A 12,078-nucleotide genomic window follows, 5' to 3' on the forward strand; every position below is an offset into this window, starting at 1 on the left:
TGATGGAAGAAAACACATGCCATAATTTGGAGGTGTTGGATCTGGCATCCTTGGCATGATTTCCCTCTAACCTTTTGCTTTCAGACCTCCTGTTTTTGCTTTTTCCCTAGAACATGGTAATGTTAGTGTATACCCAAATGGCATATTTTTTTTAAATATATTTTATTGAGATTTTAGCATAAAGGAAAACACAATACATTTATGCATGGAAGGCATCTCAAATGATGGTGCACATTAGATTATCTAGAAAACATGAAGTACATAGATTGAAAGAGGAAGGGGGGAAGATCCCACCAGGGCCCCATCATACATTCTCAGCACATTCCTTTATCACACACAAATCTCAAGTCTAGTTAATAACCTGGAATATCAACTACCAACATGGAGCCTGTGTGGTCCCTAGTCATGTGGGATGTCCTATGCCTACACCAAGAACCCAATTGGCATATTTAATGTGCTTATAAGTCCATAGTAAAGTGCACTACATGTGCCCATGGTCTGTATATTAAATACTACTAGTGGGCCTGCAGCACTGGTTGGGCCACCTACTTAAGTAGCCTTTTAAACATGTCTCAGGTTTGCCATTCCAGAGCCTGTGTGTGAAGTTTTGAACTGCTATTTTGATCTGGCAAAATAAACCTTTTGCCATGCGCAAACCTTCCTTTTTAGTACATATAAGACACCCTTAGAGTAGGCCCTGAACAGCCTAGAGGGCAGGGTGCAATGTTTTTAAAAAGTAGGTCATGTCCTTTTTTTAGTTTTACATGTGCTGTTGGTGAAAATCCTTTTTTTTTTTTTTTTTTTTTTTAAATTGGTAGCATTTTTTTATGACTAAACAGAGAAAGCAACAACACTAAGTGTAGAAACATCAGTAATTTCATGAGCACGGTCAAGCAGTAAAACACATCAATACATGCTATGGAACCATTTTGAAACATCATCAGCGATCTACTATGTGTCAAACGGAACAGCCATTCCAAAGACGACACCAGAGTGCGACGACTGACCACACCACGACCCCGATGTGGAGCTGCCATGTATATCAGGAGATGCCGACATCTGTGCCTGAAAATAGTTGCGTAGGGGTTGCCATATGTCCTTCGAGCGGGATGTTAGTGGCCGTAGTGAGGCATATAATTTACTGGTGGTGTCACAGTATGAGAGGGCGCGCAACCAAGCAGCAGTAGTGGGATGGATACCACAGCCACAGTGGAGGGCGATCGGACACTTGGCAAGCAACTTAGCCATGGCTGTGAACTGCTGGTTGGGGAATGGCTTAACATGGCTCAGCAAAGCCATGAGGGGATCAGGGGCCAGCTCCTGGCCCACCATCTGGGCCAAAACAGAGTAAATACCCTCCCAAAATATGCCTGGTTGTTAGGCCATGTCCAAGTCAGATGGATGAAGTCCGCAAAGTCTGCCCCGCATTTAGGTCATTGATGTGATCGTGTAAGGTCGAATTTGGCAAGGGCATGTGGAGTGGTATATGCGCAATGTAAAAACAAGTGCAACAAGTTGTGACGATAGTTGTTAGATACCAGCCTGGTCTGAGTGCAACAGTATCCCTAGACTTTATCCAGGAGAGTATGACCAATATCCCTCTCCAATTCTGCCCTAGATTTTTCAGGGCCGCCAGGTCACAGCCGCGTCGAGGAGTAATAGTTGGGAAATTAACTGTGAACTAACAGGGCAGTGATGACCAAAATCAGTGGGGGAAAGTCCTCGGGTTCTGCTGGAAATGTAGACAGTGTGTAGCGGAGGGTGCTATAGAGTCTATGTAAAATGGATCCCTCCATATGGGAAGCCTGACGCCCCTCCTCAATTTCAGTCACTGGGTGGGTTTTTGGGCCTTTTTGGGCCTGCAAACAAGCCGCCAGTCGTATGCAGTTGCAAAGAGTAGAGGACACGCTGAGTCAGATTTTCACCTGTATGCAGGAGCTATGAATTACCAAGAAGAGGAGTGTGGGGGTGAGTAAAGGGAGTCGAATCCCAAATAACGACCAAACCTGGCCCAGGCCCAGCAAGTGGTGAGGAGGGTCTGTATTTTGGGGGGGTTCCTGGGGATGCCCTGCAGCAGTAGGACAGAAAGTGATGTAACAGGAGACTGAACGCTCCGGTTTAAGATACTTAAGTCTACCATCCGGGTGATACCAATAGTAGGCAAACTGCGCCTGTGCTACCAGATAATACAAAAAAAAAGGCTGGAACCCTGAAACCCCATATCTCAAACGGGAGTGTCAGTCGACCAGTGCACACAAGCATGCTGACTGGCCCAGACCAAGCGTGTCAAAAAAACAATTAGTGAGAACAATGGGGATGATAATAAACAAATATAAAAAACGAGGGAGAACCACCATCTTAATTAGAGCTACACAACTTGGGAGAGATAGGGGTAATTTGATCCACCTGTCAATTTGAGTGGCAAGCTATTCAGTTGCGGGCCATAATTGCGCTCAATTACTCCTGTTCGCTTCTGTGAAGATGGCCAGAAGAAGGGCTGTGGTGCTGCTGAAACTTTGCTGGACAGCACTCTTCTAGACTCCTGCTTTGCTGTGCTGACCTGTGGCCTGCTGCCCTCTTGTCTGGGAGTGTGAAGGACTGGACTTGCGATCCAGAACACAGAGTGAGTGCAAGGGCTAGTCGACTGGCCCGCTGGCCTGAAGTCTCATGGACATAAAAAACTTCCAACCACCCTGCTTCTGAACCTAGACTGACATCTGTGAGTCTACCCTGGCAAGTGGTGCCAACCCAGTCCTGGACCCTCAGACGTGAACGTAAGGTGCTTAGCGACGCATCCCTGAGCAGATCCAACACGTCTTTGGCTGAGCGGTGTATCCTCTAGCAGAACCAACGCATTTCCACTCCTGCGTGGATTGGACCAGGTGCAAAAAACTTGCATCGCTGCTGCATCCTGGGTTTGACACATCACTTTCAGAACAGGACAACACTTCCTTTGAGCAGGTACTAATATCCCTCATCAACGGCAGCCTCAACAATGATGCCAAAGCTCAGCATTCCAGCTTTACCGCTTATGGGAACTGTTGCATTGCCTTGGCTGTGCAACACATCCTGGACACCGGCCTTAGCATTGTAAACCCTGATGGGACCCTTGACATTAACACAACAGCACCTCACACTGCAGCCATGCCGCATCTCGGAACCAATGGATCGCCTGTGCTGCACGACGAACCCTTGTCTCACATCCACACAATGCTACACAACCAGGATTTAAGGTACTTTGCCAGCAGGCGTAAATGGGACCCTGTAGCCGGCCTGCGCTCCATCGTGGTCGGCCTGAACTTTTGACTTTGTCCTGTTCCGGCACAACCAGATATTCCTGGGTGATGCCTTTTATTTATTATTTAAAAATCCATAACTTAAGTTCTACTGATTGGAATGTAGTTTATTATCTACCTTACTTTTCTCACCTGATGTGGGATCCCTTTTTTGTGGTGTTTTTACTGTTTGAAGTGTTGCCCAAATACTTCACATATTGCCTTCAATATTAAGCCAGGCTGCTCTGTGCCAAGGGTGAGCAGAGATGAGCTTAGAGTTTGCTTGTGCCTTACTGTGACAAGAATTGCAGTGACAGCTTGACCAGGGCTCACACCCCAGTAAACCAATAGCCCAATTTCTCAAAGGGGATCTGAAGAGGATGCATTCTTCCTTGGTTGGGATTACCTTCATTGTACACAATGAACCTGAGCATATGCTCCTGCAGTGGAAGATAATCCTAAGGTTGCTGAGGTTATCTATTTCTTTGCAGATGTGCTCAGTTGTCTGCCTTGATTGTTTGCACTGTCTTACACATTGTCTCATGGAAATGCTGATGGCATTTTGGCATTTTGTAATGTTTGCAACATCAGACAACAGAGATTCTCATGGACATCAGTGGTCTTATTCTGGGAGTGCGGACTGCAGGGCTGAAAATCCATTGCACTGTGTACTCCTTTTTCTGGGAGAACCATTAGGCTTTCTAGCAGACCAATCCTCTAGATGGTAATGGCATATTGTTCACCCTAAAATTTCTAGACTGTTTTACCGTTTGGGATCCACTTAACGTGTTACTCATTTTAGCATAGAGAGCTACCATCCATTTGCCCAATCAGAAACTAGTAACAACTTGTGGCAGCTGGTTCTAAGAGAAGAGTTCAAGCTGGTTTTACATGAATCTCTCTAAGGGGTTCAGCTACAAGCTTTCCATTGTAAATTCTAGTAGAGTGTCATACCTTGAGTTCCTCATCACCCCTAATTATATTCCAGATGGGCACATGAGTGTGGGAGTCCATGTGAAGTGGGATTTCAAGGTTGGAGTTCCATCTTGTATGTATGAAGCCCCTGTGTTTGTATGGTGCTCCACAAGGTTAGTGGTAGTTGAAGAAGGCTGTCTCTCCTTTGCTGCATATTATCCTTTTTTCTTCTCTCACTTTCATTCATTTTAGGTTTGGTGTATTCTTTGGCTTTCAATACGCATTCCCTGTAATGACCTTTTGTGCTCTGGCTGAAGCAAAGATCTAGGTCTAGGTGGTCTCTTAAACTTAAGTAAAAGACCAAACTTCATGCACTTCAGGGTTGCTTTCTTAAAAGAGCTTTCACTGTCAGAATGTGGGGCTGCAATATCCTGAGAGCCTTTCAGAAAAGGACTGGATTCAAACCGCACCTGGATTTCGGTAGAGCATAGGCAGTAAACCATATTTTCCGTTGGGGCACAGATTCTTGTGTGTCTAGAGAGAGAGAGTGTTCATCTTGGATCTTTAGGTATAACTCCCCTCTTGGTGCCTGGCCTTCTTGCAAGGCAATTTATGCTACCATGTTGTTACAGCCAGACCCTCCTACATGGATTTTGATTTTCAAACACCAGGACCTTTAGTTTGTAGTGTGTCTGTATATGTGTGTGTGTATATATATGTATGTATGTGTGTATGTATATATATATATATATGTATATATATATATAAACTACCTAGTGGCAACTGCCACTAGATTTTTTTATGTATAGTTAGGACTTAGTTTCTATAGAATTTATTTTCTTTTTACTTGCCTATATCTTTGGCGCTAGTTGACGAATCTTCACAAAATATGACACTCAGTCAGCCTCTGTCTGGAAAGTTTCACGGTGATCCGTCAAGCGGGGGCTGAGAAAAAGGAGGGGGGGGTCTCAAAACATGTATTCTCCATGTGAATTTCCATGGGAATTTTGAACAGGAATAGAGGCGGAGCTGCTGGATGGAATTACACCATATTTGGCCAAAAGCTAGCTCTTGATTTAGAAAGAGCCCTTTTCAGGTCAAGTGATCAAGCGCAGTGACGTGTTGTAAGTATTGTGGGCAAAAATCACTTGACGTTGTTGGTAAATGCTTTGTTTGTCCCGCCTTTAAGCTGTTTTTGTCACGCTTTGCAGTCTGCATGGAATATTGCAGGCGTGACGATATGCTTCAGCTCGGCAAACTATTTTTTTTTGGTCTCTCCCCTTTGTGCGGCGTGGCGCTCACAGCCCGAACAGGCACAATAGCATGAACCTAATCAGCGGTATTGACGCGCTGATCACATTGTTCACAGTTACCTAATCAAAGTAATTTCCTTTGGCTCGCTCATTAAAACAATTGAAATTGGTGAATGCTTTACCTAAAACAGAAATCCTCAAAGCAAAAGCGGCTCTCCCGGCACAGCGGGAGGGCCGATATTACAATATTCACTGCACTCGGGAAATCTCAACCCATAAAGCTTTGTAGGGCATTACTTTTGCAAAACATATTTGCTCATAACTCAGCCTGTGGTGGTCCTAGGACAATGGGACCACCACTAGAACGTTCAGACCAATGTGCTCTTTCTGTCTACATCTTAGGGATCCCAGAATAATAACCCCTCCCACCATTCATTGTCTAAGTTCTCTCATGGCTGGAACTTTTGTTTTACAGCTGCAAGTAGCTTGTGTTTTAAGGGCTTTGTTTGTAATATCATTGTTATAGGCCTTCTACCCCTGAATATGTGTAATGCACTATGCCCTCTAGGGGCTAAGTATATGGTTACACTGCATTATATCTTGCCATTTTCTTTTTGCATGGTTGTGCCTTCTAGGGGCTAACTATATAGTTACATGACCAAGGGCCAGATGTATGTAGCTATTTTCATGTTGCACAACGTCCAATTTGCAGAATCGGGCCGTTTGCAACATGAAAATAGCTTTTTGGCATGTACCAATGCTAATTTGCGATTTGATTATTTATTTACCAAATCGCAAAATAGGTTTGCGAGTCGATATTTGGAAGGGGCGTGCTGAGGGCATCCCTTCCAAATAGCGAGTTGCAGTGGCATCTATGATTGTTTTGCAACTGTGAATGCGGTCGCAAAACAATTGCAGTTAACACCAATTTCCCATGGAGCCCCTTCCCCTTTGTGAATGGAAGCAAAAATGTTTTTTTAAGAGCAGGTAGTGGTCCCACGGACCACTGCTTACTCTGGAAAAAAATGAAAAGAAAACTTCATTTTTTTGTTTGAAATGCATCTCCTTTACCTTTAAGAAAAACGGGCTGTATCTAAAAAAATAAATAAAAAAACTGCTTTATTTAAAAAGCAGTCACAGACATGGTGTTCTGCTGTCCTCAGCAGTCCACCATCCCTGTGAGTGTGGCCATTCCCAATGGGGTTGCAACTGCGACCTACCTCACGAATATTGATGATGTAGGTCATTTGCAACCCCATTGGGAATCGCAAACCGTGTGCTTAACACTCATGTACGTTTTGTTTTGCGACTCGCAGTTTGCGATTCCCAAATGTATCACAAATTGGGAGTCGCAAAGCAAAAGATCATTCATTTGGCCCCAAGTTTCTTATAAATACTACTTTCATTGTGGTGTCCTCTAAGGGCTGTTCTAACCATTACAGTCATATCAACATATTAAAATATTTGTGCCACAGAAACTTGTCCCATAACGCTTTACAGAGCATTACTTGTACAAAACATTTTTGCTCACGACACCTTTAAAACATTGATCACAATGTGCTCTTTGTGGCTACATCATCTCTGGGCCCCCACGCTATGTAAGTTGGGACTCCAAAATAATAACCCCTACCAACATTCATTATCTTTTTGAGTTTTCTCATGGCTGGAACTTTTGTTTTACGCCTGGGAAAAGTTATGTTTTATGGGTCTTATTTGTAATATTGTTGCAATATGCCTGCTAGCCTTAACAATATGTAATGTTACACTGCATTACTTTCTCCCATTCTTTTTTCATGTGGTTGTGCTCTCTAGGGGCTGACTATATGGTTACATGACCAGCTTTCTTCCAAATGCTATTTTTATTGTGGTGTCCTCTACGGGCTGTTCTGAGCATTGCAGTCAACATACTATAATATTTCCGGCACAATAACTTGCCCCATAATGCTTTGCAGGGAATTACTTTTACAAAACATTTTTGTTCATAACTCAGCCTGTGGTGGTCCTAGGAAAATGGAACCACCTTCAAAACGCGCTTTCTGTCTACATCATCTCTAGGACCCTACACTAGGCTACTGGGGACCCCTTAATAACCCTTCCCTCCATTCAGAGTCTTTTAAGCATTCATGGCTACAACTTTTGTTTTACAGCTGAGAAAAGTTTTGTTTTAAAAGCCTTATTTGTAAGATCATTGCAGTAGGCCTGCTAGTCTTAAAAATGCCCTGTAGGGCTTAAGTATATGGTTACACTGCATTACTTTCTCTTGTTTTTGTTCATGGAGTAATGTCTTCTAGAGGCTAACAATTTGGTTACATGACAATGTTTCTTACAAATGATATGTTTGTTATGGTGCCCTCTAAGGTGTGCTTTTAGCATTACAGTCTTATGCCAAAAGTTTATTTCTGACAAAGGTTTATATGATAATTGTATATGTTTTAGAAATATCTCCTTATTACAGTTATGACCATAATTCAGGCCACCTTAACATCCTTATTACACTAACTGTTTGCACACTCTTTAAGTTTCGGTTACTCTTCTAGTTTTTCTCCTCTGTGTCTTGTCGTTTTTTGGGGGGAATTGTGTTAGCCAGCTAGCAGCTCTGATGGTTGGCTGGTGAAAGTAGTATTCTGTTGGAATGAGCATGGTAGATTTAAGTTAGGATGCTAAATAGCAACATTTTCATTTTTTGCTGCAGAGAGAGGAAGAAGGTAAATGGAAGTGCTTTAGTTATATGCAGGGCCACTGGAATTTTATGGCAGGAAAAAACAAACTTATGAGTCAGGGTTTATGTGACAAGAAAAGTCCAGGTATGAATTTACAATGCCAATAGCTCTAACTCTAACTCGAGTAAATGCAAGACCTGTTGCATTGGAAATGCGTGTTGTTATTTGGTGTAAATCCATTCTGTAGTTTTTAACATAGTAAAGAAAAAATAAATTTGTTTATATAGGGATGCGTAGGCTTCGTGAACCATCCCCATCTTGTGCTGAGATCTGATGGGCTGCCAACACTTCAACAAGGAAGCATTGGCAGCCATCTTGGAACTCTGCTTTGGGCAAGTCCCAGAAAAGAAGATAAAAAATGAGAAAAAGAGCCAGGGTAAGGACACCCTGACCCCTTAGCTCTGGTGCCCCCATGGGCAAAAAAACAATTAAAAAAAAAAAAAATGCGGTGTCCCGCGCTTGTTTTACAAAAGCCCACTGATGAGCCAGGTTCTCATGGGCATGTTAAAAACTAAGTGAGGGAGATGCATGGGGCCCTCCCCCCTGGGCCTATTTATGGCCCAGAGACACCACCTCCCCTGGGCTTACTTTATTTGGAATGCGGGGGGGGGGGCGGTTGCGTGCTCCACTCGTAGCCCTGGGGACCGCCACCTCTCCAGGGCTAATGAAATAATGAATGTAGGGGGTCTGCGCGGCAGCCTTGGGGACCACCACCTCCCCGGGGCTATTTAGCATTGGAGGGTGGGGGCTGCGCGGTCCCACTTGTGGAGCCATAGATGGCCCTGGGGACCATCTCCCCCACCCCCAGGGCCAGATCCTGCTATGTCCGAGGGTGTCCACCCCAGGGACATCGCTTTTTTCTCTGACTTGGCAAGAGCTTTGACAACTCCCGCCAAGTCAGAGTAAACAATCCAGTTCCAGCAAGCGAGAAGTGTCAAACAGCTCTTGCTTGCCGGACAATGAGGTTTCCTCTATTTCCCTTCCTGGAGAGATGCGGGCAGGAAAACAGAGGAAATAATTGCTCTCACAGACAGGGAGCTGCATCTTTAGCAACTTCCTGTCTGTGACAGCAATGCCGACTACCGCAGGAGCCGGCTGGGACTACTAGGTCCTTAAGTTTCCCCCCACAGTCTCATTGCACACTGGGTGCCCTGCGGGGCACCCAGGAGAGATGACTGGGCCCCGAGGGATGAAATAGGCCAAGGAGGGAGGCCACGTGCCCCCCTCCTCTATTTATTCAAAGTCAGCCTCTAGTGAATGGGGTCCCCGGTGCCGAGATCTGTTTGGGGGGGGGGGGAGGTCTGTGCGGCCCCCCTCTACAAAAATATAAAAAAATTATTAGAGCCCTGGGAGATTGGATCCCCAGAGCTGAAATTGGTTGGTGGGGGGGGGAGGGGATCATTGATTAAAGGCCAGACCCCAGGATATGGCGGGGGCACGAGCGATAGTTTCCTTAAGCCGCAAGTTATAATTACGTGAAATAACTCTAACTGCTAAACTTCTATGGTTTAGTGCGAGATAATTCAGAACCTAAATACAACATCCATGTAACTTTTTTTTTTTTTTTATTGCATTTTTAAGTTTTTTTTTTTAAATTATATTTCCTAACCATAACGTTTTTTTCAGTGAGTATAGATGTATAGCTATGGATATAAATGTATATAGATATATGTGACCTAGTCGTTATAGTTAGGACCATGTTTCCATAGAAAAAGCGTTTTTTGACTAATCTTCACAAGATTTTTTTTTTTTTAAAGTGTGGAGGGGATTCTTGTTGCGCACAGGTAATTTTGGGGTGATTCGCCAAGCGGGGGCTGAGAAAATGGGGGAAGTTGCATTTCCCATGTTAATTCCCATAGGACTTTTAGACATGTCTACAGCCCGAACGGCTGGATGGAATTACACAATATCTGACAGAAAGCTAGCTTTTGGTACACAGAACACACTAAGGCCCTCATTCTGACCCTGGCGGTCGGTGATAAAGCGGCGGCCAAGCCGCCAACAGGCCGGCGGTCTAAAATATGCAATTCTGACCCTGGCGGGAACCGCCAACACAGCCCGCCAACTTAACACTCCGCCCGCCACAGCGGTACAAACAAACAGCGCGGCGGTTCCCGCCAACAGCCCGGCGGCAGACAAAGTACCGCCCACCCTATTACGACCCACCAATCTGCCACCTTTTCCGGGGCGGGAGCACCGCCGATAAGAACACGGCGGAAACAGACTACGAACGGGAAAACGCTCACCTCTACGCACTCCACGCGAGATTCCGGCAGTATGGAGCCAGAGTTGCAGGTCATCCCCGCACTCCTATTCCTCCTCATATACCAGGAGCACGCCCGGCGGCGCGGAAGACATCGGTGAGTACGGCACCTACGACACAGGGGAGGGAAAAGATTACCGGCACACACCCACCCACCCACACCCACTACAACACACACATCAATGCATTCCCACAGATCACTGTCACAACCCACAAACCACCCCCCTCCGAAATAATGCAAAGACCAAAAGAAGAGATCATAAACGGGCAGATATATTGAAATATGTACACCATTAATCCCAATAAATAAATAAACTATGTACAAAATATATACAGCTACTAAATGTAGTCCAACCACTGTCCGTGGATCACAGGGGTCCTGTGCAAAGGGGCAAGGCCCAGTCCCACGACAAGAACTCCACGGAGAGAACACTGCAGGGGCATCAGAAAGAAAATAGGACAGGCACCTCAGGGGGAAGGGAAGGGGGGGCACCTCAGCCACTTGAGTACACGACGCCAGATCCACGAGGGGACTCCATGACCACTGGCCCATCCTGGGGAGAGCAAAGCCACAGTCCAAACAGTCCATACAGTGGGTGGCCTGCCCACTGGGCCATCCTGGGGAGAGCAAAGCCATAGTCCATACAGTCCATACAGTGGGTGGCCTGCCTACTGGGCCATCCTGGGGAGAGCAAAGCCACAGTCCAAACAGTCCATACAGTGGGTGGCCTGCCCACTGGGCCATCCTGGGGAGAGCAAAGCCACAGTCCATACAGTCCATACAGTGGGTGGCCTGACCACTGGGCCATCCTGGGGAGAGCAAAGCCACAGTCCATACAGTCCATACAGTGGGTGGCCTGCCCACTGGGCCATCCTGGGGAGAGCAAAGCCACAGTCCATACAGTCCATACAGTGGGTGGCCTGCCCACTGGGCCATCCTGGGGAGAGCAAAGCCACAGTCCATACAGTCCATACAGTGGGTGGCCTGCCCACTGGGCCATCCTGGGGAGAGCAAAGCCACAGTCCATACAGTCCATACAGTGGGTGGCCTGCCCACTGGGCCATCCTGGGGAGAGCAAAGCCACAGTCCATACAGTGGGTGGCCTGCCCACTGGGCCATCCTGGGGAGAGCAAAGCCACAGTCCATACAGTCCATAACAGACCCCACTGCCACTGGAGGAGGCAAGTTGGCCAGAGGACATCCTGCAGCCCTGCCCGAGATAGATCCTGCCCTGCCACGTCTGCCAAAGGGCCAGCGGTTCTTGCCCTGAAGGGCCCAGTTCAGCGGTTCTTGAGACGGCGGGGCCCAGTTCAGCGGTTCTTGAGACGGCGGGGCCCAGTTCAGCGCTTCTTGCCTTGAAGGGCCCAGTTCAGCGGTTCTTGAGACGGCGGGGCCCAGTTCAGCGGTTCTTGAGACGGCGGGGCCCAGTTCAGCGGTTCTTGCCTTGAAGGGCCCAGTTCAGCGGTTCTTGAGACGGCGGGGCCCAGTTCAGCGGTTCTTGAGACGGCGGGGCCCAGTTCAGCGGTTCTTGCCTTGAAGGGCCCAGTTCAGCGGTTCTTGAGACGGCGGGGCCCAGTTCAGCGGTTCTTGAGACGGCGGGGCCCAGTTCAGCGGTTCTTGCCTTGAAGGGCCCAGTTCAGCGGTTCTTGAG

The sequence above is a fragment of the Pleurodeles waltl genome, chromosome 4_1, assembly GCF_031143425.1.
Source record: "Pleurodeles waltl isolate 20211129_DDA chromosome 4_1, aPleWal1.hap1.20221129, whole genome shotgun sequence".
In the NCBI taxonomy this organism is placed as follows: domain Eukaryota; kingdom Metazoa; phylum Chordata; class Amphibia; order Caudata; family Salamandridae; genus Pleurodeles; species Pleurodeles waltl.